At 47.5% G+C, this 25,090-nt stretch overlaps 1 protein-coding gene across 3 annotated transcripts in view; it reads left to right on the forward strand.

The window, feature by feature from the left end:
- The window catches only part of LYPD6 (LY6/PLAUR domain containing 6), a 122,828-nt gene that overhangs the window by 37,767 nt on the left and 59,971 nt on the right, over nucleotides 1-25,090 (forward strand). The window contains exon 1 of one of the 3 annotated variants that reach the window (XM_025431856.3): nucleotides 23,129-23,315. The exons of the other annotated variants lie outside the window; for them this stretch is intronic. The gene's annotated coding sequence lies outside the window, so the exon portion shown is untranslated. Of the gene's footprint in view, nucleotides 1-23,128; nucleotides 23,316-25,090 lie in introns of those variants that run through there. 3 annotated transcript variants of the gene reach the window in all.

Here is a 25,090-nt window from a genome sequence, read left to right on the forward strand (position 1 = left end):
AAAGAGATATATGGCTCCATTGCAACAAGCCTTTAAGATCTTCGGTTCCCTTTCTTGAGGGAAGAGACCTTGTCCTTTCTGAGTTAAAATACTTACAGAGCCTTTACTAGGTAGTAGTTAGCACTTTTTTCTGAACCAGGTTTTGCAGCCCTGGGTCAGCTCTGTGCACGTATGACAAGACCATTCTTTACGTGAAAGTACATAGAGAACCACCCCCTTGAGATATCTCAAGCAAGAGAAAGAAAAAGCCCCAGAGTGCTATCAAAAACAAAGGCTGAAAACACACCCTCATCTCTTCCTTCTTATTTTCAAAGCTGTAGTAGAAAGAAGACAATGTATTCTGGTTCTGTAGCGTCTCAGTGCTTGTCCCTCATTCATTCCCTGCTGGGTGCTCTAGAACCAGGTATCCAGAAAGCGTGTCTTGAATGGCAGGAACCGTGAATATACAAAAGACATTTACTCTTCCCTTAAGGAACTTTCAGTGTTGTGAACAAGTCACAGATAGAAAGGGATAATTACCGCATGGGATCAAAGACCAATGGAAAAGTTATGCAGAAGGGACGCCTGGGTGGCTCAGCGGTTGAGTGTCTGCCTTCAGCTCAGGGCATGATTCCGGAGTCCTGGGATCGAGTCCCACATCGGGCTCCCTGCATGGAGCCTGCTTCTCCCTCTGCCTCTCTCTCTGTGTGTCTCTCATGAATAAATAAAATCTTTTTTTAAAAAAAGAAAAGTTATGCAGAGGGGACTATGGGAGCATAGAGGCTATAAACCCTAATCCCGTGGTGCAGGTGGGTGGGTATTAAGCAATATTCAAGGAAGAGGTGGTGCTGAACTGAGTTAGTTGATTAGACTTTGAAGAAATGTGGACAGGCTTTGCAAGGGCTGGGAGTGTTGGGTAGGAAGGCTCAGTGGTTGGGGGAAGTTTAGGACTTCAGGATATGTAACTTTTTCATGTAGACAGAGTTTAGGGGCCCACTGGAAGGTGCTAAAGGTGGGACTGACAAGGTTGGCAGGAGTCACAGCATCATCAGGGTTCTTGGAGGTTGGTCCAAGGAATTTGGACTTTACCTTGAGAGGATCAGGAGATAATCTGAGTTGGTGTTTTAGAAATAGAGGAGGGTAAAAGGGGTATTAGGAGGCAAGAAGGCCAAATAGAATAAAGTGATGGGAGTCTAAAATACAGGGAAGTCAGAATGGAGAGAGAGGATATACTGGAAAAATACTAAGGTGCAGAATTATTAAGACATTGGGGTTGAATCCACTGTAGAGGGTGAAACAGGGAGAAGTGAAGTTTGCATCCCCTTGCTGACTTAAGTGACTGAGTGGATGGTAGAGGTGATCCATCAGTCTAGAAAAGTTGAGAAAAGCAATAGGTTTGAGGTCATTTTTGTAATTGTTCATTGTAAGGGGCCCTGTGGGATAGCCCTCTGGCCCCCCGGAGATGAGCAGTGTTCCAGGGTATATAAGTCAGGAACTCAGAAAAGAGGTCTGGCTGGGTGACAGATACCAGAGTTATCTGCCTGGAGGTGGCAGTTTAAGCCAACTGTGTGGAGGAGGTCACCAGGAGATAGTGTACAGACTCAGAAGAGAGCTAAGAGTGCAGTCCTTTGACACCTGCCACTAGGAGGAAAGGGAAACTGTAAGAGAGGAGGAGCAGTAAGTTGTATGGTAATTGAGGTTCCTGAGGTTGCTGGCCACAGAAACCAGCACCACGTAGCTCAAGCAAGAAAAAAATATATTTTTTAGAGTTCATTAGAAAGCTTAATGAGTTGTCTGAGGCACTCAGAGATGTGGAAGTAGGGACCACAAAATTGCAAGGCCAGCAGGACTCTATCACTCCGAGCTCTGATATTTCATCCAGGCTGTTTCTTTTTTTCTATCTAAACACCACCTTCCCCTGTTCTTCTGTGCACTTGACAAACCAGAGCTCCCACGGTTAACCCTCCCCTAAGGAGGAGATCACCAGTCCGATTGCCTCTCAACTGCAGTGCCTAGAGAAAGAGAAAGTTTCTCTTTCTTTCCGGGGGAAGATCCACGTGATGCAAAAGAGTACAAACATGGCTAACAAAGGCCCACTCCTGCTGGAGTCAGCCTCTAGAGAAATTGGGGGGTGTGCACCACGAGGTGCTTCAAAGACAGCTAGGAGAGGGTGGGGGCAGGAGGGCCACACAGGAGAGTGTCTCAGGGAGAAGCAGTGGTCCACGGTGTGTGATGCCATTGATCCCACAGAGAGGTGGAACTGAGGAAGAGTGAGGACAGTGACTTGGTGACATTGAGAAGCTCAATTTGTGAAACTTAAGAGGGAAATCTTCTGTTGGTTGGTTTTTATTTAGATGGGGGTAGGCATAAATGTACTTATCCATGGAGGAAGAGGAAAAAGCCACCAAATTTGGGTTGAGAAGATACAGCTGAAAGAGGGTTGAGGTCCTTGAGGAGGTGGGAGGGGACACGGATGGAGCCTTGAACTCAGGCAAGGAGGCGGCCGTAGCTCTCAGCAACGTAGGAGGGAAAGAGGTGTCCAATGTAGAGAATTTGGATGGAAGGGGGAAGAGAATGAGCTGCCAAGGAATTAAATCCAGGTCCTCATACCAGGAATTACTCACCCTTTACAAAAACAGGTTCCTCTCTCATGCCTTAGGTATATTGAATGTCTTTGCTAACAAAAATTCTAGTATTCCATGCACCAGGGAACTGACACAGAGAGCTGCAGCCTGGACCGGGGCTTCTTATAGGAGTCTCCAGTTGGGCCCAATGTGCCTGTCCAATGCAAGTGCTTCTGCATTCCTCTGTAAACCCAAGAACATCCTGTGAGGAGCAAACATAAAAATGGAGTCAACTAATGAAACTATGAGTCATGGGCCGACTGCAACTGTACGAGTTAAAAACCTTAAAGTTTGCATTTCTCCTATCTCCACACCATGGTTTTCCTCCTCACTGGGCTGATTCTTGGTTGTGTGAGGACAGTTCGGGGTCGAGATCCTGTCAGATGGCCTTCCTCCCAGGTTCCACAATGATCGCTGCTTAAGAACACAGCTAAGGATGTCTGGTCCTGCCTGGGACTCCCCCTCCCAGTCATCACTTTATTTAGCAAAGGATCTGGAAGGTTTTTTCCATGCATCTTCAACCAGGCTAGATGAAATTTGCTAGCATAGGGTGCAAGGAAAATTTAGGCAGATAAAGGAAGAGAAAGTAGGCATATTATATATATATATATATATATATATATATATATATATATTTTTTTTTTTTTTTTTTTTTTTTAAGATTTTATTTATTTATTCATGAGAGACACACAGAGAGGCAGAGACACAGGTAGAGGGAGAAGCAGGCTCCCTGCAGGGAGCCCGATGTGGGACTCGATCCCAGGACCCCAGGATCATGCCCTGGGCCGAAGGCAGGCGCCCAACCACAGAGCCACCCAGGCTCAAATATATAAATGTCATTATACATTTTAAAGAAATATATTTTTCATCCTCTGGGAAGCCTTCTGGTCATCAAAAAGTGGAGGGGCTGATGGGGATTTTACCCAAATTGTTTCTTACCTTCTGCTTCCCTCTATCCTCCTAACACTTTGACTAAAAAAGTGAGCAGTTGCTTTTCTCTTTTATGTTTAGGAAGCAAAACTACAGTTTGTAGGAATTCCTTTACCCTAATAGGCACTGAGATTTTTTTAAGTACCTTGCATGTGTCCGGAATCATACCATCAAAACCCATGCCGGTCACGTGCCCAGCCGGCAAGTGTCACCAGCTGGTACGCTTAGCAGATGTCTAACTGCGTTGCCAAAGGGTGCAGAGAGCAAGACTCGCTAGGCATAGGGATGCTTGGTGAGACCCATTTTGTGAATTCTCCCAGGCTTTGGTAAAAGTCCTAGTTGATTCTAATTTTAGGTTTAGGATTTCCCAGCTTGACGCTAGGAATGGGCTATTGGACCATCAAGGGAGCAAAACCAAACCCCTGGGCCTCTGCTTCTGCCACCTGCCACCCCCACCCAACATAGGCTTCAAAAATTCCAAACCTTGGGGGGATGTCTGTCTGGATTTCAGGTGGCAAAATAAGCTCTCAGGTGTCGCTGATGCATTCCAGGGGCTGGGCTTCCCTGGGCCCTTTATTGGAATTCGCCCTTATTCTGGATGGAGGGACATAATCAGGGGCTGTACTTTGAAAATAGAGACTCGATGGCCTTCCTCCAGGGTGAAGTTATAATGGTGAATGGGTGCAGGTGAGGCTTTATCCAGCTTTAGGCTGGCCTCCCCACAGCCCATCGTTAATTCCTAATACTTGCAACACAACTCTCCTGGTAGGACCTTAAGCTCATAAAGTCTCATTCCTCTATTAAGACCCTGCCGTAACTATATACTTCACTCATGCTGTTACATTTTTGTCACTTTGATGTCTTTGTTTGAATCAAAAGAATACTTTCTTTGAATTTGACTGGGAGATTAGTTCTCCAGATTGGCTCAGAGCCCATGAGTAGAAGTAGTAGTCCCTGTGTCATCTGAAATACTTAGGAACACTTCATGGGAACAAGTTAATCTGGAGTATTATGGGGATTTTGTTTCTCACCTGTTAATTAACAGACTCTTTCAGGGACTTGAGACTCTGGACCTGAACACCTGATTTCAGGTGACTGCGGGATGTTATTGTCTTAACGCTGGCTTATGGCTTAATCATAAATTTGCAGGAGCGTTTGAAGAATTTGGTTTAGTTAAAAAAAAAGTATTCATTTTTATAAGCCAATTTATATGATGTTCAGGATCAGACAAAACCAATTCATTGTAATAAAAGCCAGAAGAGTGGTTACCTCAGGAGAGGGTGGGGACAGGACAGAGGCGTGAACCTCCTGGAGGCTGGAGACGTTCCGTAGCTTGTACAGGGTGGGAGTTACGCAGGGGCAGACACACGTCAACGTTCACAGAGCTATACACAGCGAAGAAGGAAAAGAATTCTCATCTGGGGAAAGAAGAATTCTCATCTTGGGAAATGATGGTATAAACCATCATTTGGATGGGAGTTTATACCATCATTTCCCAAGATGGTAAACTTTGTTATAAATTCTCAGTGTAAACCTCTAGAAGGTTTTAAGACTGAATAGGGAGTCACATGATCAGATTTGTACTTTGAAGAGCTCTCTCTGGTGGTTGCTGGAGAAAGGATGGGCAGGGACAGGAACGAGACAATGACAAGGGCTCTAGCGACAGATGGTGGGTCCTTGGGTTAGATGGTGGTGGGGGATAGAGGACCAAGGGATCTGTGGGTTGTAGGAGAAGGAGGTGCTGAGGATGACTCCCCAGAGTCCAGTAGTGTGGATGGAGGGGCCATTGCCTGGGGATCAAGAAGCCAGCTGGGGACAAGGTGAGTTTCCGATGCCTGTGAGCCAGCCTCAGTGATGACAGGAGGTAATTAAATTAATGAGTCTGGAGTCAAGAAAATAGGTCTGGGCTGAAGTTATAAATTTGGGAGTTGCTGGTGTGGTGTTTAAAGCAGTGGGAGTGCATGAGGTCACCTTGGGCGAGAGCATAGGGTTGGAAGACAAGGCCTTCCAAGACTGCCCCGGGAGATTGCCACGGCGGGCCGGCGGGCAGTCAGAACAGGCGGCTACGGAGGAGGGAGGAGGGTAGAAGGACAGCAAGGATGCCATGCTGCGACGCGTAGGATCCAAGGAAGAATGGTTCTAGAAGCGGAGCGCTCAACCGTGGCCAGTGTTGCAGACGGTCAAGTAAGTTGAGGACTGAACTCTTGAGGTGCACTGAGCAGCACGGACGCCGTCAGTCACGCTTGATGCGAAGGTCTGCTGGTGGAAGCCACACCGGAGTGAGGCAAAAGCAGATATTTTTTTTTCCCTTCAGGGTGTTTATTGCTTTAGCTGTATACTCCGGACATCAATCCTTTATGTAACTTTTAATTGTGTAACAACATTATTTTATTTTATTTTATTTTATTTTATTTTATTTTATTTTATTTTATTTTATTTTATTTTATTTTATTTTATTTTATTTTATTATTTTGTTATTTTATTTTATTTTTATTTTTTTATGTAGCAACATTTATTTTTTTTATTTTTTTTGCATTTATTTATTTTTTATTTAAATTCAATTAGCCAACATATAGTACATCATTAGTTTCAAATGTAGTGTTCAATAATGTATTAGTTGCATATAACACCCAGTGCTCATCACATTATGTGCCCTCCTTAACGCCCATTACCCAGTTACCCCAACCACCCATCACCCACCTCCTCTCTAACAATCCTTAGTTTGTTTCTCAGAGTTAAGAGTCTCTCATGGTTTGTCCCCATCTCTGATTTCTTCCCATTAGGTTTTCTCTCTCTTCCCCTATGATCCAGCACTTTCTAGCCCGCCAGGTCTCTCTGGATGGGTCAGCTGCCAGTCTAATATTTCTTACCCCTATATGTTAAGGAATTCTCATCTCAAGCTGCTTTCAGGATTTTCTCTTTATCTCTGAAATTTGCAAGCTTTACCATTATATGTCAGGGTGTTGATCTATCTTTATTGATTTTGGGAGGCATCCTCTCTACCTCTTAGACTTCAATGCCTATTTCCTTCTCCAGATGGGAAGTTCTCAGCTATGGTTTGCTCAAATATCCCTTTTATCCCTCTGTCTCTCTCTCATCTCCCTTGGGGACCCTCAATAATTCTCATATTGTTCTGTTTTATGGCATTACTGATTTTTCAAAGCCTCCTCTTGTGGTTCGTTACTTGTTTTTCTCTCTTTTCCTCAGCTTCCTTCCTTTCTATCAACTTGTCTTCCATGTCACTTACTCTCTCTTCTGCCTCATTTACCCTAGGGCTTAGAGCATCCAATTTAGCCTGAATCTCAGTTAGAGCATTTTAAATTTTGGCCTGATTAGATTTAATGTCTGCACTAAAAGATTCTCTCATGTCTTTTATGCTTCTTTCAAGCCCAGCTAGCATCTTTATAATTGTTATCCTGAATTTCAGCTCTGACATCTTACTTATAACCATATCAATTAGATCTGTGACAGAAAGTATTAACCTCTGGTTCTTTCTTTTGTTGTGAATTTCTCCTTCTAGTCATTTTTCCCAGAGAAGAACACGTGAACAAGTCAACAAAATCTAAAATATCAATCCCCCCCCCCCAAAAAAAAAAAACCAATCCCAACTCAAGCTAAATACACACTAGACAAATGCAAAGAGGTTGGAAACCAAGTAAGAAAAGAAAAAGAAAGGGAGAAAAAAGGAGGGGGAGAAAGAGAGAATATAATTTGCCAGGTGGACAAAACAGGATGATGCATTTGGTCCTGAGTGTATTTTGGTCTGTGTGTTAGTAGCAACATTTAAATTGGTGTTTAATTCTACAGCACAGTGTAAAAGGGATTAATTGGGGTCCCAGTTTCCTAGTCGTTCCGGCCAAAGAAATTGAATTTAGGAAATTCTGGGGGAAATTATTTACTCTGTAGGATTTTTAAGGAGATCGTTTTCACGGTCCCACTCCTGGCCCCACGCAGAAATGAACTGCGTGATACTTGGATTCATGTTGCTTTAAAAGGGCAAAGTACTGAATGAACTTTCTTGGGACATTTAGAATTTCTCTAGCTAATATTGAGGCTAAGTATCCCTCTAGGCTAAAAGTCCAGCATCTTTTCTTAAACCTATTACAGGAATCCCAGTAATGGAAAGAAACCAGGGCAGGCAGTGCTTATTTAGTCATATTATTTCAGAAGTCAAATACACTGTTTTGTTGCCTTAAATATATAGGTTGAGAGAAAGGTAGGGGAGAAGGGAAAAAGTCTCAAAATTATGCTCAGGTCTTTGGTGCAAGACGCGTTTTGAGATTACGATGCATCGTGTTGCTCTGGTCAGCAGCATGGGAAGTCCGCGGTGCAAGTGTGACTCCTCCATCCTGGAGAGCAGTGGCCACCTGGATCCCGAGTGCCCCACGCTAACGGAGAACGAAGGCGCGATCTGAGCACTACCCAGAGCCCAGCAAGCAGTGGATGCCCAAGGGATGTTACATCGAATGGAAAACCCATCCCTGACGATGTCCTTTCTCTTGCTTTCTTTCACAATCTCGGGCCCTTAAGAGACATGATCTGTATTAAATTTCTTATTGCATTTAGGAGATTCTGCGGACAGTTGCGAGGTCAGATCTATAGTGAGGTTCTTTATACAGGGGTGTCCAGGGGCAGACAGCTGACGCCGTGTGTCCTGGACAGGTGGCACACGTTAGGCTGCTGTTACAGGTGGTTAATATTGTAGGATCAAATTTGGTTTCATGACATCATTCTAATTAAAAAATATGGTATATGCGTTTGTTTTTTCTTTTCTGCCTGTGCTGGATGACCAAGGCGAGAGCAGCCAGGAGCGTTGTTATTTCGGCCGCTGTGCCAAAGTCTCAGGGCAGGAGGGATGTTCAGCTTAGTTCGGGTAAACTGGAGCCTTCAAGGGTCTAGAGAGACTTGAGGGAGTGTTTGTGACCCATCAGAAGAGCTGTTTCCCGGACTTACTTTAGGGTTTACATTAGATTAGAATCAAAGGGCCTTTGCGCATCTTTCTTTAGATGGGGGTGGGGTACGTGTGGATTTATTTTGGAGGTGGCCACACCAGCGCTTGCCTTGGTCGCTTGAGAAGTTTTCATCGGCGTAAAAGAACCGTATCTGTAAGTTCCTGTGCATTTGGCATGCGTATTTTTGTTTATTTTTTACACATAGGTGGTCTCAAGTTGTATTCTTCTGGGACTTATGAGGCCGAGTCATGGAGCTGTCGGAGATAGATGAGGCTGCGAGTGGGGAGAAACTTAGGTGAGAGGCTTCTTTACCTCTGAAGGTTAGTGGATGATGAGAATAAGGCCTTCTGGGTTTTGGTGACCTACTGAAATGGGGGCCTGCTTTCTGTCTTGGCTCGAGGAAAATAGAGCCCAGAAAACCCATATGCGCTCTTTGACCTTGGAGGCCCAACAACCTCAAGCAAGACTTAGAATGTGTCTTTTCTGAACAGGATCAGAAAAGTGTCGTTTTCCTGTTGGTTCCCTTAGGCTCTTCCGTTTTCCTGCCTCTTCACCGTGCGCCCCGTAGGCTCATGGTTACAACTGGCCCCAACACATTGAAATTTCCTCCCAAGTGCCCCGAAGGGCCCATTGGGTTACTATTATCATTGCTGTTATTATTACTATTGACATTATTGCCGAGAGGCGAGGAACTGGCTTTGACAGGTTGGGGGGGGGGGACCCCAACGAGAGTGTGGCTGAGCTGCCGGGGAGCCCTTGGTCTGAGACACGAGAGCATTGTCTAGGATGTCACTAATGAGAGCAATGTCCTAAGTATGCAAAGCATATGGGATTGGGTGTCTCCTTCCAAAAGCGCCACCCCTGCAAAATTACAACTGCTGCATTTTCTTAGCATGTGAGCCGGGTGTTATTTTAGCCTGAGAGGAGGCCGCTGAGCTGGAGGTCCTGAACACGCCTCGACAACTGTGACCCCGGAGAGCGCTGTGAAAACACACGGGGGCCGCTTGCTGGTGTGGAAATCACCTCCGGGCTGAAACAACAGAGGCTGAGGCCGAGCAGCGTCTGCCCGGGCGTGCGGCTTGCCCTGGGTCTGTTTTGGAGACAGACTCCAAATTCGCAGTCCACAACCCGGACAGGGGAAACAGCTCTCCCTCGCTTGGCGATGCCCAAGAGCTTTCTGGCCGTCAGCTCACATTATGCAATCACCTTGCATCTGAATACTAGTGGAATAAATAGAGGTGGAGAGTCCTCGCCGGCCCCTCGCCGGCCCACGCAGACCCCACGCCAGCCCCACGCCGACCCCAGCTTGGCTTTCTCCATCGCCTCTGGCCTTCTCCTTAGTAGGTGGGGCCCTTCTAATCTGGAAAAACCATGACAGGGATGGTGAGAGAACAAAGGTTTGGGGCAATGGAACCTGCACCCCCATCTGTAAAAGGCTAGTAGCCCTAACTACCCAGGTAGCGTTGCCGGAAGAAGTGAATGCAACCACCTGTGTTATTTAAGCGCAGCGTAAGGATGCGTTGTCCTCAGATGCTCCCTCTGTAAGGGTCTGATGGACACAGCACCGTGCTCACGCGGCCGAGCTCTGTGCTGCGGGCTGCACATGCATGTCCCGGGGGCGGCGGGCAACCTCATCGCAGGAGCAGGACGCCGATCTGGAATCCGCAGAAGCCACCGCAGAGCCTCTGCCGACCAGCGCCGCTGTCCCCGATGCCTGCTGTCCCTATTCGATTGGTGCAGAACGGGGCACATCCACTTAATGAAATAGGAGCCGCCCTAAGCTGCTGCGCTCCTCTCTCCTGGTTTCCTATAAAGTGTCCACGGTGCGGTCCCCAGGCACCGTGCCTTCCCTCTCCTTTGTCGCTCTGGTGCCTGGAGGGGGCATCAGATCCGACCTCTCCGGGACGTGGTTATGCGTTTGCGAGCCGTCCACTGTCGGATTCCATCGTTTTAACCAGGTTTTTTGGCCACTGCTGCTAGGGTGGGCGGTGGCCCCTGGTTTAGGCTCCGGCTCCAGGAAAGGTGAAGAGTGCTCTGCTCCAAATTACGCAGGTGATTTTTCTTTGGCAAAAATAGATGACTTACTGTGTTGAAGTTGCTGTTGTTGTGTTTCTTTCTTCCTACCTTTTTTGGGAAATGTGCCGAAAACATGTGGTCTTTTGGGTCCGTTGTGACGTTTCGGTGCAAGGAGAAGGTGCAGGAGTCGGCTTGCTTTGCTTAATGACTTGAGGAAGCTGCGATGGCTGACCACGTCCTGGGGTGCAGCGGGCACCGGGCACCGCGGCTGCTTTATCCGACTTGAAGGAGGCTGCAGGAGCCAGAGCACTGCTCCCAGGTCACAGTGGCCTGTGGGCCGAGTAACGGTGTGGTGTAGGCCCCTGTCCTCCCGGTCTTCACACCCTCATCTTTGCTTGCTGCCTGGGATATTCCTGCCCCAGAGCCCCTCTCGGCCTCTGCCTCCGTCCATCGCACGAGCACCCAGTGTCCCGTGCACAGGTGCCGGGCGGAACCCTGGGGATCCAGTGGGACACAGCGCGTGTCCGCGTTCTCTGCGCACCTCCTAAGCTGGTGATGCCTGAGTTTCATCCCTTCTTGGGAATGGCTCTCCTAGCTGTGCCTAATTTGTAGGCAGAAAAAAAAAAAAAGCAGCAGCAGGAGAGCTCAGGACAGGGCTCCTTTCACCCCGGGGCCGCTTCTATGATCAGACTTTTAATAATAGCACTTGTCCCGTCGCTTCTCTTTCATTCTCTTGTTTGCGGTTATCAATTGAGCATCAGTTTTCACTTATCCCACCGGGAATATTCTATTCTACTAGTCACTGACTTATTAAATATTTTTTGAGTGCCTGTTACCTGCAATATACAATACGGATCCTGTTATTGATCAGTGGTTCTTTCCTTTTTTGTTTTTTTTAAGGATTTTATTTATTCATGAGCGACGGGGGGGGGGGGGGGGCAGAGACACAGGCAGAGGGAGATGCAGGCCTCCTGTGGGACTTGATCCCAGGACCCTGGAGTCACACCCTGAGCCCAAGGCAGATGCCCACCCGCTGAGCCCCCCCACCTGGGGGGGGGGAGGAGGCAAGTGGCTATATTTGTTTGCGCAGGTCTTCCTGCGGGACGGAGGAGGGAAGACGTAGGCTCTGCAGTGGGACTGAGTCCGCGGCTGCCCCTCCAGCTTCCGCAGCTCCTAGGCCGCACGTGGGCCCCGGGACCAGCCCCATCGGCCTCCGTGCCCCGGGCTGGCTGTCCCCGGCTCCGGCCCCTTGTCCCCACCTCTGCTGTCGGTCGGCCGTGCGGTACGTCCCCCGCCTCCGAGGGCCTCGAGCCTGCACTTGGTTTTGGCCGCAGGAGCTGGCGGGAGGCTTGCAGGGACTGTGGGTGCGCGGCAGGCACCGACGGCGGGCTCGCTGGGTCTTGTAAGCGGGTGATTCTGGGTGAGGATGCGGGTGTGAGCCGGTGGTGTTCACGATCCGCGTGGGCTGTGCGAGGAAGGCTTTTGATCCCGGACTGACCCGAACCTGCCGTGTCCGGGGCCGCGGGCACTTGGCCGGAGCCGCAGGAGGCCGAGCGGGGTCATCAGGGGACACACTGGGGCTGCAGCCGGCTGGGGGGCAGTGGGCGAGCCGGAGGGGGCGGCGGCCGAGGAGGCCCGGATGAGCCGCCCATCCCGTCAGCGGCAAGGACGTGGGAACAGAGACTTTGCCGAAGGGAGCCCAGTGCCCGGGAGGGCAGGACCGACGTCCGTTTGAAAATTGATATTTGGGGGGCGCCTGGGGGCTCAGATGGTTGCGTGTCTGCCTTCAGCTCAGGTCCTGATCCCGGTCCGGCTCGAGCTCTGCGGGGAGTCTGCTGCGCCCTGTCCCTGGGCAGCTCCCCCTGCCTGTGCGCTCCCTCCCGCTCGCTCTCAAATAGAAAAATACAAGTCTTTAAAAAGTTGATATTTGAAAAAAAAAAAATTTCTGATTCTGCCTTGAATGGGGTTGAAGCCCGATGAGCAGCAGGAGGGTTTGTGCTCGTGAGCGCTCAGTGCCTCCTCTGTGCACCCCCGGCCCGGGGTGAAGGGAGCCCCGTCCTGAGCTCTCCTGCTGCTGATCGGGCCTCGACTCGGTCCTTTCGGACCGGTCCTTCCTCCTCCTTTCGGCGTGGGGACCCCTCACGTCTCTGAGAGGACGGGACTGCTGTCTTCTTGCCTACCTCCGAGTGGGAGCATTAGCTGGGAACCTGAAAGTTATGGCTGATATCTGTGACTCAGTGATTTAATTCCTCAAGCCAATAAATACTAATCCAGCACACGCCGCGGAGCGCCAGGTAGGGTTCCAGGTGCCGGCCACGGAGCAGGGAAGCTTCCGTTGTCTGCAGGGCCACGGGAGACAGACGGTGAGCGAAATAAATCAGTAAGTGGTAGTGTGTGTTGGAAAGGGACAAGTCAGTCGTGGGAGCGTGAGCTCTCCGTAGAATTAGAGCAGGGCAGGGGGCAGGCGAGGTTTGCCGTCTTAGGTAAGATCAGGGACCGTGCCACTGGCAAGGCCACTGCACAGAATCTCGGTGGGGGTGGGGGGGCGGCCGTGGGCCAGGGGGAGCACTCGGCCCAGGGGGGAGCACTCGGCCCAGGGGGAGCACTCAGCCCGGGGGGGAGCACTCGGCCCACGGAGGGAGCACTCGGCCCAGGGGGGAGCACTCAGCCCAGGGAGGAGCACGCGCAGACGCCCGAGGCTGGAGTTCCTGGGCACCTTGAGAGCAGGCGTGGGGCGAGGTCAGGAGGTCAGGAAGGGAATGGAGCTGCACTCCGGCGGCTTGGAGGCCTTCGCAACACCTCTGGCTTCCCGCTGAGGGAGAGCGAGAGCCCCAGAAGGTTCTCAGGGGAGGAGATGGCCTTAGCCGATGGCTCTTCTCCAAGGATCACTGCCTGCCGGGTTGAGAAGAAACTCGAGGGGCCCCGGGTGGCAGCAGGGGGACGAGAAGGGGACTTACACGCCGTACTCCAGGCAGGAGGGAGGGGGCGATGAGTCGTGAGAAGGGTCGGAGCCTGGATGCACCTTGAAGACTCGCAGACGGTCAGGTCCCGAGGGAGGCGGCCGGTCGGACAGCGGGGGGCCGTGGCGCTGGGGTCCGGGCCTCTTCTGATGTCTTGGGAGTCCCCAGCGAAGGGAGGGCGGATCAGCACCGGAGCACGACGCCAGGGCCAGCGGGGATGTTTGAGGAGAGGAGAGGACCCACGTGGCCGTGGCCGTGGCCGGAGAAGGTGGGCCCCGAGCCGCTGCTGGGCGTTATGGGCGGCGGTATCCGTTGGCCTGTCCCGCTCCACTGTCCCGAACCGTCCCACGGAGACACCAGACTCCTTGCTCCTCGTCCGTCAAGCCTTCGGTTCTGTCATTTGGGCCACAGTCCAGGGGAAAGCGAGGCTCGCGGGGAGAAGATCCTGGCCGAGCTTAACAATGAGATCTACTGGGGATCCCTGGGTGGTGCAGCGGTTTGGCGCCTGCCTTTGGCCCAGGGCGCGATCCTGGAGACCCGGGATCGAATCCCACGTCGGGCTCCCGGTGCATGGAGCCTGCTTCTCCCTCTGCCTGTGTCTCTGACTCTCTCTCTCTCTCTCTCTCCCTCTGTGACTATCATAAATAAATAAAAAAAAATAAAAAAAAAAAAAACAATGAGATCTACTTAACTTAATAGGAAAAACATGGCCCTGCTAATGGGCATCTGGTTGCTTTCCAGGTCATAAATATATTTTTAGGAATACTTTTGTTAACAAGGGAACTTCTAATTTCCTTAAGTGCAAAGTATTATTATAAATAGGAACTAGGTGTGAAATGGTTCTTCTTACTCTGCAGTCACCTCCCCGATGATCGTCATTGTGCCGTGGGGATGGTAACATCAGGGCAAAATAGCGCCCGTTTCCCCTTAGGTATGATCAGAATTGCTGAGGTGTGGAATTGATTATTTTCCTATTGCATTAGAAATGGTTTGATCGGGGCGGCCCAGGTGGCTCAGCGGTTTAGCGCCGCCTTCAGCCCAGGGCATGATCCTGGAGGCCCGGGATCGAGTCCCACGTGGGGCTCCCTGCATGGAGCCTGCTTCTCCCTCTGCCTGTGTCTCTGCCTCTCTCTCTCTCTGTTTCTAATAAATAAATAAAATCTTAAAAAAGAAATGGCTTGATCGTTCTCCGCTGCTGCATCTCCCCCTTACTGTGCCGCCTCCCTCGGGGAGCTCCTCCCCGTGCTCTCTCTGCCTTTTGAACTTCGCTCACTGCTTATCACCCTCCCGGAGACCCGACTCCGTGGCCCTAAGTCATGTTTGGGAACCTCACCCACAGCAGTCAGCGTCTCGGTCCGGCCGTCCCGACTGTAGCAGAGATCACTGGAGTTTCTAAGTCTTTCAACAGCTTGATTCAAATCTTATATAAAAGTTAGTTAGTGTCAGAACAACTTAACCATACACAAATTTTGGTCACACATAAAAACTGTAGGAATCGGAGTGATTTCAGAACGTCTGTAGACGTGGAGTCGATACTCAAGTTGGTAGCCTGGTGTAATGCTGCTACTTCATTAATTGGAGAGAAAGCTATGAAAATCTTGGGGACTGACCTCCTCTAGAATTCTTGAAGATACACTATGTTTTACTTTACTGCTAATATTGTATATATGGATACGTATATAAAATGGTTACAAGGCAATGGGCTTTGACTAGAGAGTCTGTGATGATCTTTTAGAATATTCTCCAAGGAAAATGGTAAGAATAAAAAACTTTGAATGTTAATATCTGGTCATAAAGAAAATACTCCAATGAGTGCTTTGGAGATACTTTTTTATTGTAGTAAAATATACGTAACATAAAATTGATCACTTTAACCGTTTTAGAGTGTGCAGTTTAGTAACATTAATTACATTCACGCTGTTGTGCAACCAGCGCTACTATTTGAATCCTAAACTTTATTTTCCAAAGCTCAGTAAGTGCTCTCTAAATTATATAAAAGTATTAAAAAGTTTTCTGTACCAGCCGACTCACCTCGAGTTTTAATAGGTCAGTAAATGAGTTTTGGGTTAGAAATTATCCAATGTGAGTGTTCATTTTGTTGCGATATGTTCATTTCTTACTAGGCTGAGCTTAACCACATGTTTGGCCTCGTTGGTCATTCGTTAAAATTCAGGTAAGGCGATTGCTTTCACAAGCCTTCCCTTAATCCTTTTATCAAAGCACCGCAAAATTAAAGTCGACATCTGTTAGTTTAACATCAAAGAGACTTGACGATCACGTATATTGCCGCATGTACAGTCCACGGATTAAAGTCAGTTTGGTTTAAAGAGACCCCAAATAAGAGAGGACTAAAGGAAGCCATACGTGGAAGCTAGAATGAAAGAGAACTAATCTTACAAAGCATTATGGGTCCGAGTCTTCCGTGAGCTGTGTAAATACCGTAGAAAGGAATCAGCTTGGCAGATTACAAGGAACTGGGTATACTTTGAGCAAATTTAGAAATTTTCAACTTAAATCCTTGATGGCTTTGCTTTTTGATAACAGTGGTCATGATTTCCTAGCACCTACCAGTAGGTGTCTACCGGTAGGTAACACAACTGAGTCTCCCTGCTTATGTTGTGCGTACTATGACCTGCACTTCTTTCTCCACCTATAAAACATGTATTCATCTTTCAGGATTTAAATAAACTGCCTTTTCTTTTGTGAAGACTTCCCAGCTCCTATAGACAAGTCATTGAATCTTCCTTTATGGTCCAATATACTCTGCCCCCCCCCCCCAAAAAAAATCCATATTGTAGCAAACATGATATTAAATTCTCATTTCCCCTATACTGTAAGCTTCTCAGGGAAAGGGGCTGTGTCTTATTTCTACTTGTGTTCCCACCGTAGTTCCTAGCACGGAGCGGAAACCGGTTGAATGTTTGTTAACTGACTAAATACATGAACAAATCAATCCAAGCATCCATACTAGGATTTTCATTTTTTGACGGGCCTCAATGGTAAGATGTTCGCATTTCATCTACTAAAGAAATATGCTATATATATATATATATGGTCCGATTTTACGTGTCGAGGGAGCAGACATTTCCGTCTGTGACAGAAACTGAAGACAGAGTGTTTTGGTCACAAACTCTTGGACATTTGTCCATGGCTGTAGGAAACTCACGATGGCATCCGTATAGAAATTCCCAATTGACTACGTTTGTTTGTCTTGGCAATTGAGAAGGCACTAGGGGGCATGACTCCTTCAAGTCCTTGGTGCCAGAGTGTGACATCAGCTTTGTCCTGTGTAAAGGCCCCACACTGGTCCCAGTCATGGGCGTTGGTTGGAGAAACATTGCACTTAACATGGCGCTTGCCACAGTTGGGTGCTGGGGTTGGCATTGCAGCTGGCACCCCAGAGGAAAGAGCACACAGAGAATAGCCTCTCTCCAGGTGTCCCTCTGGATTTCTGGGAGGAGGTAAAGACTCTCCCCTCACTCCAGGTGCAAACTTAGCGACCCTCTACCTTCAAGTGGCTTCCTGGGACCCATCCTTTCATTTCCCTTCCCTTTTGCTTCGCTTTGGGTTCCTCTTCTGCCCTGAAGGAGAGCTCATGGCGTTCTACGGGGCCGAGTGTGAATAAGTGCCTCATTTTATTCCCTCTGCAGAAACTCAACCGACTGCTCTCACTGGCCCTCCCTGCATGCAACATTCAGAGCAGAAGCATCTGAGAGGCACATTTCTTTCACTAAGTCCCCAGGAGGACAAACCCAGCAAGGACACGTTGGATTTATCTGAGTTTAACAGTATTCGTCAGAGAGAAGCCCGCGTGTGCAAAAGAAATTGGCAATTTGGGATAACTAGCAACAGAGTCCTAATATCAGTCATGTCTGCGGAGGGCTACCATGGCGACCTCCTTGTTAACAAGTCGGGGACTTAACAGGTCTTCTCAGCCAGGCAATTGAGGAGATTTATTTTCTTAGACTGAAATGCCCAGTGAATTCAGTGAAAGCAATTAGACTTGCTCTGTACAGAAATGGAAATTTTTCCTTTCCTATGATTATCAAACAGAGAAATCACAGCTTATTTGTTTGCGCTCTTTCCAGAACAGCTATGAGAAAGGCGGAGGGAAAAGGGCTGAGTTTTTTCTGGCACTGAAAAAAAAAAAAAAAAGGCCACATTTGTCTTTATATGTACAGAGGAGGCAGGGGAGCGACAGAGGCAGAACGAGAGAGCTACATGCTTTGGAGAGTGGGGTGAGGTTGGGCTCCCTTCCCCGAGGTTGGACAGTCGAGGCAGTCCTTGAGTCTAGAACATCACCACTGTTCCCCAGGTGCTGCTGAATGAATTCATCTTGGCAAAGGATCAAGAATTTCTCCCCAACCTGTAATTAACCGGCATAATTGCCTGTGTTTTCCAAAATGAAAATGTTCTTAAAACCCAATCCATATATTTTAGCCTTTTTAATCTTCTGTAGAAAAAAAATATAGTATGTGAGCAAAGTCACCGCTTCCTCAAGAATGAAGACTAACCTGAATTTAGTTATAAGGAACGGGGAGTCTTCAGAACAGTAAAGGGAGGGTCAGGTTTTGCTTCCTATTGCACTTAGTTTTGGAGGATTTTTGTTTCCACTGCAGCTGCCTAGAGTTACCCTCTCTTTATAAAGTGATTTTCAGATTTCTCATCTACCATGTGCTTTAAATTGTAATGATGCTTATTGACATGGAAGGGCCTGATTTTCTGCTTTTCACTCATGTCATCTTCTTTTCTTCCACGGCTAGAAACCCCCGTCTCTTGCGGTATATGGCCTTCAGAGGGTGGAAGCAGGTCCTTTACTATGAGACTCAGTGTCGGGCCTGAGTACCTGCTTTCCAGGTGGAGACTGTGGGCCTTGTTTGTGGGCCTACTCTGGGGCAAAGAGGCAGATAGTGCAGAACTCTGCTTTCTCATTGGGCAGAGAACAACACTCAGAAAATACATATTTTAGAACACGTCTGAAGCCGAATGGAATTTCTGAAAAGGGAAAGAATGGGTGTAATAGAGTTCTCATGTGGGAATCTGCTTGGGCTGAGCTACCAGGATGAATATTCACCAGGCAGATAATGAGATGAGACACTCCCAGCCAGGGAGACAGAAGTAGACAGACTAGAGAATGGAGAGGGAGCTGAAAGTACAATGAGATAAGTTGAGAATCTGGGAAGACAGCCTTTTTCAAGCATCTTTGAAGTACCTTCCCAGTCATCTTTGCATGTAGTGTACAAGACCAAGACGCATCCTTCAGTTACCTTTGATCCAAGGAAGGTGGGTTCTAGATACCATTTGGCCTTGGTGTGACACTAAGGAGTTTGGGTTCCTTCTAAGGATTTGATGGGTGTTGGAGCATGTGGAGTAAAATCACATGTCCATATTTTCATTTTGGATTGTGTTAAGTTATAAATGAGTGAACTTAACTTAAACTGCCTTATGCTCAAAGAGAATTTTTCCCCCTCTCCCATAAGTGGGAGATCTGGGGTAGGGAGGGTTTCTGGCTTTAGGTACAGTGAAATCCAGGGGTGAAAGTGTTGTTATCAGGGCCCTGTCTCTCTGTGCCTTTCTCTCCACAAGCCTCTGTCATTTCTCCTCTTGATTATCTTTGAGCACCTCTTTTACGCAAATTGACTTGATTCTTAGGAGCCTTCTTCACATGTTAACGAAGATGGATGCGGATATCTTCAGATATTTTATATAAATATACATATAGTAGCGATACAGGGGAATGAACCCCAGGCAGACGTCCTGGGGACTTCTCTGGCTTGGCTGACCACAAGCCCATTCCTAAACCAATCTTTGTAGCTAAGGAGATATATAATCCATCTGGGTCTGGGTCAGATGCCATTCCCTTTACAGGCATTGGGGGAATTAACCTGTAATTCCCTAAACTACTTGGAATGGGCTTCCCATTTGGCATAGGAATCTGTGAGCTACAGAAAAAAAAAAAAGGCAGTCGGAAAGTAGCAGAAATTCTACTAACTGCATTCTGCTAAAATATAGAGGAAGAATGGAAAATAAAACAGAGAAAAGAATAAAATTGAAATACTCTTTCTTCTGGATGTTTCTAAATGACTTCGATTTTATTTAAATAATTAAATATGCCAAACTACCTTTCTCTCACCAACCACCCCTGCTTTTTTTTAAGCTGCTAGACAAAGAAAAGGGGATTAAAAGTTCAAGTGAACTTCAGTGGAAATAGTGTGTAAATTGACACAGTGTACCACACACACAAATAGGATTAACCTGGTGCAGCTTCCTGCAGTATGCGTTTCACATGAATTCAGACAACACATTGGCTTGATATGAAAACAGATGAATATATTATAGAGTAGAATGTAATGGACAGTGTAAAAAAAAAGGAAACATGAGGTATCAACGTAATGTAGACTTCCTACTTTGTGTTGGATCTCAGTCCCCCTTGGGTAGGCATTTGCTTCCTCTGCAGTTGGGTTAGTTAAGAAGAGAAGGTTGAGAAGTCCTGGGCTCCACCTTCCTGGATTCAGGAAAGCCACACACGATGAAGTCCTCATGCAAATGACGTGTCGGGAGACTCTATCTGGGAATTGGGTAATGCCCATGGGATTTTGACACCTCAACAGCAGGGTTTAGGGGGTGGGAGGTGGAGGAGTCAGGGGTGTGATGGGAGGGGGAAGGTGGAGGGTGGGGGGTGAGTCCTGTAATTCTTGCCTGAATGCTTGGCTTTCTTTTTATAAGATGACTGGCTGCACTTGAAATCTGTTGTTCACACAGTCTTAGCTTTACCGAAGTCAGATACTTTTTCTCCTTGTCTGTGTTGTTATTTTATGAGCTGCTCAACTCTATTTTCAGTAGCATTCAAGTTAATGGTACCATGACTTATATTAAAAGGGAGATTAAAAATTCTCAACAACCTGGTGACCTTAAGCCTTCCAAATGCTAGGCTAGGCACATTATCTTTCTTCTCTCCTGCAAGGACTGGGGAAAGTTCCAGAAAGTTCCTCGCCCGACAGAATGGGTTACTGCTGTCCTGCACACTTTGTTAAGCTTTACAGTGGACATTGGCAGATCAAGTTACAGCATAGGACTTACAGGTCAATTATGCCATGATTTTAGGAGGAAGGGAGAGTGGCTGAGAGGTTTAAAAAAAAAAAAAAAAACAACCCAAAGCCTTAGCTTTTAAAGACTTATGAAATTGTAGTTCCTTTGTGACATTTGATCGATCACTTTTCTTAATTTCCATTCTGATAACGATCTCCCTAGCCTTTTCCTAAGAAGCTCCTTTCATGGCAGAAACACTGTCCCGTGTATGCCTGAGAGACACAGGGCCAGTCATACAGGGTGGGGGACAATGGAAGGTGTCCCTGTCTCTTTGAGTTGATTTGTTAATGTTTTCTCGGGCTTCCTGAAGTCCAGGTATCTGCAGAAGTTATGATTTTAGGATATAAAAATATTATAATCACAGCTAGGCATGGAACCAGCTTCAGAGAGAGAGAGAGAGAGAGACTGAGTCAGACATTTGGAGGATGAGAACCAAGTTAGCGAAATAAGAAAATTAGAAACAGAGAAGCCCAAATGGCCCCATGCATTCATGAATGTCCCGAGGAGGAAACATCTGTGCTTGTCTGCTTCTTGGCTTACAAACTGAATCCAGGCATATTTTCATCACAGTGGTTGCATTTGAATAGGAGTGAAGGTCACCAGGATTAAGGGTTTTGACCTGTCAATGCAATGGGGTTTGGGTTGGCACCTTTATTTTTGGTCTGTAAAGTCTTTTGTTCAATGCAAGGTTGATCTCCCCCTGAGAAGGCCTTGAGTGGCGGTGGATCAGCTCCGTGTTTCCAGGGAGTCCCTCCTCCTGCTCTGACTGCCGCCGTCCTGTGGGGACTGGAGCCGAAGCCCTCCCTCCTCCCTCTGAGGCTGCGATGCAGGATGCCCTCCAGTGCTGGGTGGGTAGCCTAAGGGCATGCTCTCTTGGGGTCCAGCTAATGGACCCCTTGTCTATCCCTGGGTTTTGACCGTTTACTACTTAGCCTCCTAGCATTTCCCCAAACAGCATAGTATATACGTAAATGCCCTGGAAGCATTCTATCCTGCTGGTTAATTACATGCAGTTGATTATGATTATTTTGCCTTGAATCCGTTGTCAGGAGATATTCTATCCAGGTAGTTTCCTCAAATGTTGGACCTTGTGCAGTTTTCAAAATGCTCCCTACCGGAGATTGGAAAGAAACTATGGCCAGTTTTGAAAGTGTGCACCCCCGTAGCCCTGCTGTCGAGTCCGGCCTTCTGGCCTCTTTCTCCCAGCACCTTCTTCCTGCATCTCTACTTGGAATAACCTCTTGTCCAGTTCTTTGGAAAGGGGAAGAAAACCCTCGTCCCTCAGGAGAGCCCTGCACAGTTGTAGCTGTGAAGCCACGTTCCCATATCACTGTGGGATATTCAGCGGCGCCCAGCTTCTCCTCTGTTCTCGTCTTCTACTCATCTAGCACGTCCTCTGGCTCCGTTCCATTGCAGGTTTTCACGTTGGCTCATCCTTCCCTTGCTTGCTGGCCCTCTGCCTAGTTAGAGGCAGCCTACTTTTCTGGCTTTCTAGAGAATTTTGAGGGATGTCCCTACTTAGAATTGTTGCAGCCACGCCCGCCTCCTCCGCCATGCAGGCCCTGTGGCTACCGCTTGACCCAGGACTTGTGGGTACATGTCCTAGTTTATATTTAAAAACCTCAGGATCTGAAGTCTTATGAGAGCCCAGTTCTGTCTCCTGGCTACCATGGGTCATTGGTATCCAGCACCAAGTATTACGGTCCCTCAAGTCAGTGGGCAGTAGTTGAATGGAAGTATTGGTAGAGTAGTTTATAGACAAGGGGCAGGTTGTGCGTGATGCGATGAGTACCATTGTATTCATATGTCCACGCTCGTTTGGAGATAGTCATCAAGGATGACGACCTTTAGTTGCTGAGCACGTACACCATCTTAGTGCTTTAACCGCTGTAGGTGCATTCTCTCGAACATTCACAACAAGCCTGTATGGCAAGCATTAATATTCCCATTTTACAGATGAAAGAGTTGAGATACTTACCCAAGGTGAGTGGAAGAATCAGTGTCCTTATGCGGGTGCATCAGATTTCAAAGCCAAAGCTTTCCATTATGCTGTACTGCTACGTGTTGACAAAGAAAGAATCCTGGAGTGATCCTTAGTAATCCATCTCAAGAGTCTTCTCTTGAATGTGACACCACATTTGTTCATTGATTGATTGATTCTTTTTTTTTTTTTTTTTTTTGCTATGTGCCAGGCACTAGAATGGACTCCGGAGTTTTAAAGGTGAATTAAGCTTAACCTTGTCCCTGAGGATCCCATAGTTTAGTGGGGGAGCCTCTTGCTCAATGCCACTGATTTAGCGTCTGGTATATAGAAACTGTCTTTGAGCTTTCTTTTGTTTCAAATCATTTTTTCCCCTTGATTATGAAAAAGAAAAAAGTTCTTGCCCTGAAGTAACTTAATTTGGGGGATGGCATAGACTATTATGGAAATTTGTAGGTTTATATGGGGCTTTAAAAATTAATCTTGTTACTGGAGCTGTCACTGGCTTTCTGCGTTGAAGTCAGATTCCATAAAAGGAGCTGAGCCATCATATGTTTTATATTTACATGCTCCCTTGCAACCTCTAAAATACTTCCCAGGTACGTTGATTTGATTGATCCTTATAAGGGCAGATTTTTGATCCGTGATTCACAGAAGTGATTCTCAGACGCCGCTCGCAGTGTGTGATCAGCCCAGTGTCCCCCTGGGTTCTCTGCCTGCAACATACCACTATTCGATGGGAGGAAGAGGTTTGCTGGGAGAGAGCTTGCAGGAAGGAGAGAAGGTCTGTCAGCTGGAGGGAGATGCGATTGGAAATATCCTGCCTCGTTTGGGGGGAAGTAGAGAACAAGGAACGTGCATTTAGCAGGGCAGCAACTGGAGTGAGCCAGCAGTTTGACGATGGTCAAGTCATTGAGCACAGCGAAGCCCCGGGAGCAGGGGGTCAGCTCTGGTTGCCGTCACGGAATACTAGGGACGGGGTGGCTTAAATGACAGAAAAGAAATGTATTTCTCCAAGTCAGGGCACAGTGTGTGAGTGTGTGATGTGGGCTCAAGGGGCACAATCAACGTGGTCGTGGTCGTTTGCACTGAATGAAGTAAGTGGAAGGTAAGATTTCTGCAAACTTCAGCCTTTCCTTCAACGTCTTGGCAATTCACGCAGTGCTTCTCGGTGCCCGGAGGAAGAGGGAATAATGATGGCACAGCAGTGAGTGTTATTTGCACTGATATAAGCAGAGGCTGCCATACAGAGAAGTTATGTCTCTCTCTCTCTCTCTCTCTCTCTCTCAGCCATACAAAAGTCTTGAGTATCTATTATTTTGAAGTCCTTTAGATCCAAATTTGACCCCCTGGGAAGGTTCTCTGTCAATGAAAGGATATCACTGTATGGAGGACCCCACTAGAAAATAGGATCCTTGCACGCTGGCTCAAGTGCATGATGAAAAGCGTATGACCTTGTGTTCTTTCCCTATTCCTACCGCAATCAGGTATAGCTTTGCATAAGTCTTTCCTTCCTTCCCAAGTTAGGATGATTCACTGATGACTATAAAGCCCTTTTCCCTGGTAATTATAATCAGAGTTCTGAGCACATTTATGCATCTATATAGCTTTTCAGTTTTGTACTTAAGTGGGTGCCATCCGAAGTATTTTGAGGTCTGATTTAGCTCTACGAGTTTCCAGTGAAAACCCATTCTTGTGTTTCTAGCACTTTCAGCAGCAAGGTAACGGAGCTGATCTGGTTGTAAATGACTATGGTGAGCGGATGACTTCAAAGCTCTTCTCTGTGTGAAGATAGTGTTATTTCCTCCTCCCAACCATGGAAGCATCCATTTTCAAAATAACGAGCCTCATACTTGCTCTTTTTAGGATATTAGATGGTACTAAATAACCAGTTTATCAAGAATTCAGGCTCACTGAGTTAGCAGGCATAGGGGTTTTCCAGCCTCTAATGGGGGGGGGGGGCAGGGAGGCCTCACCAGGAAAGGGGTAGAGCCAAGTGTGGTCCCCTTCGCCTCGTGTGGGCAACTGGCAGGCTGCAGAGCCAGGGGTGCGGCAGGGAGCTGTCTTTTTGGGCACAGCATTACTTAAACATCAGAGGGTATTATGCGCAAATCTGAGCAAGATTAAGGGATCCAGGTCGCACTGTATGGTGAGGGAGGATGAGATTGGCTTTCCCCAGCTAGAAAGACTGGATACATTTTAAGAAGTATTTTAACCGCAGGGATTTCTAAGTTCTCCTGGAATCTGTTACCATCCATTAGCTCCCAGGGCTCTGGAAGCCCTGACTGTTGGAGACATGGCAGGAACAGGGTGATTTGCCGGCCTTTGCGGTGGGGTTTGGATACTAAGGCGCCAAGCGAGACTGGAAAGGCTCCTGCAGACCTGATGACGGAGGTAGGGAGATCACCCAGAGCCTGCCTGCAAATCAGGTGGCTTGACAGCCTCGGATAAGAAGTGCAGTGATCAGCTGCGCTGTCCCGTTTCTAGCAGGACGACAAGAGTACGTACGAGCCTCAGGTTGGAAATGCTGTTGCTTCAACTCTTAATTCATGATGATGT

Source organism: Canis lupus, chromosome 19 (assembly GCF_003254725.2).
Source record: "Canis lupus dingo isolate Sandy chromosome 19, ASM325472v2, whole genome shotgun sequence".
Taxonomy (NCBI): domain Eukaryota; kingdom Metazoa; phylum Chordata; class Mammalia; order Carnivora; family Canidae; genus Canis; species Canis lupus.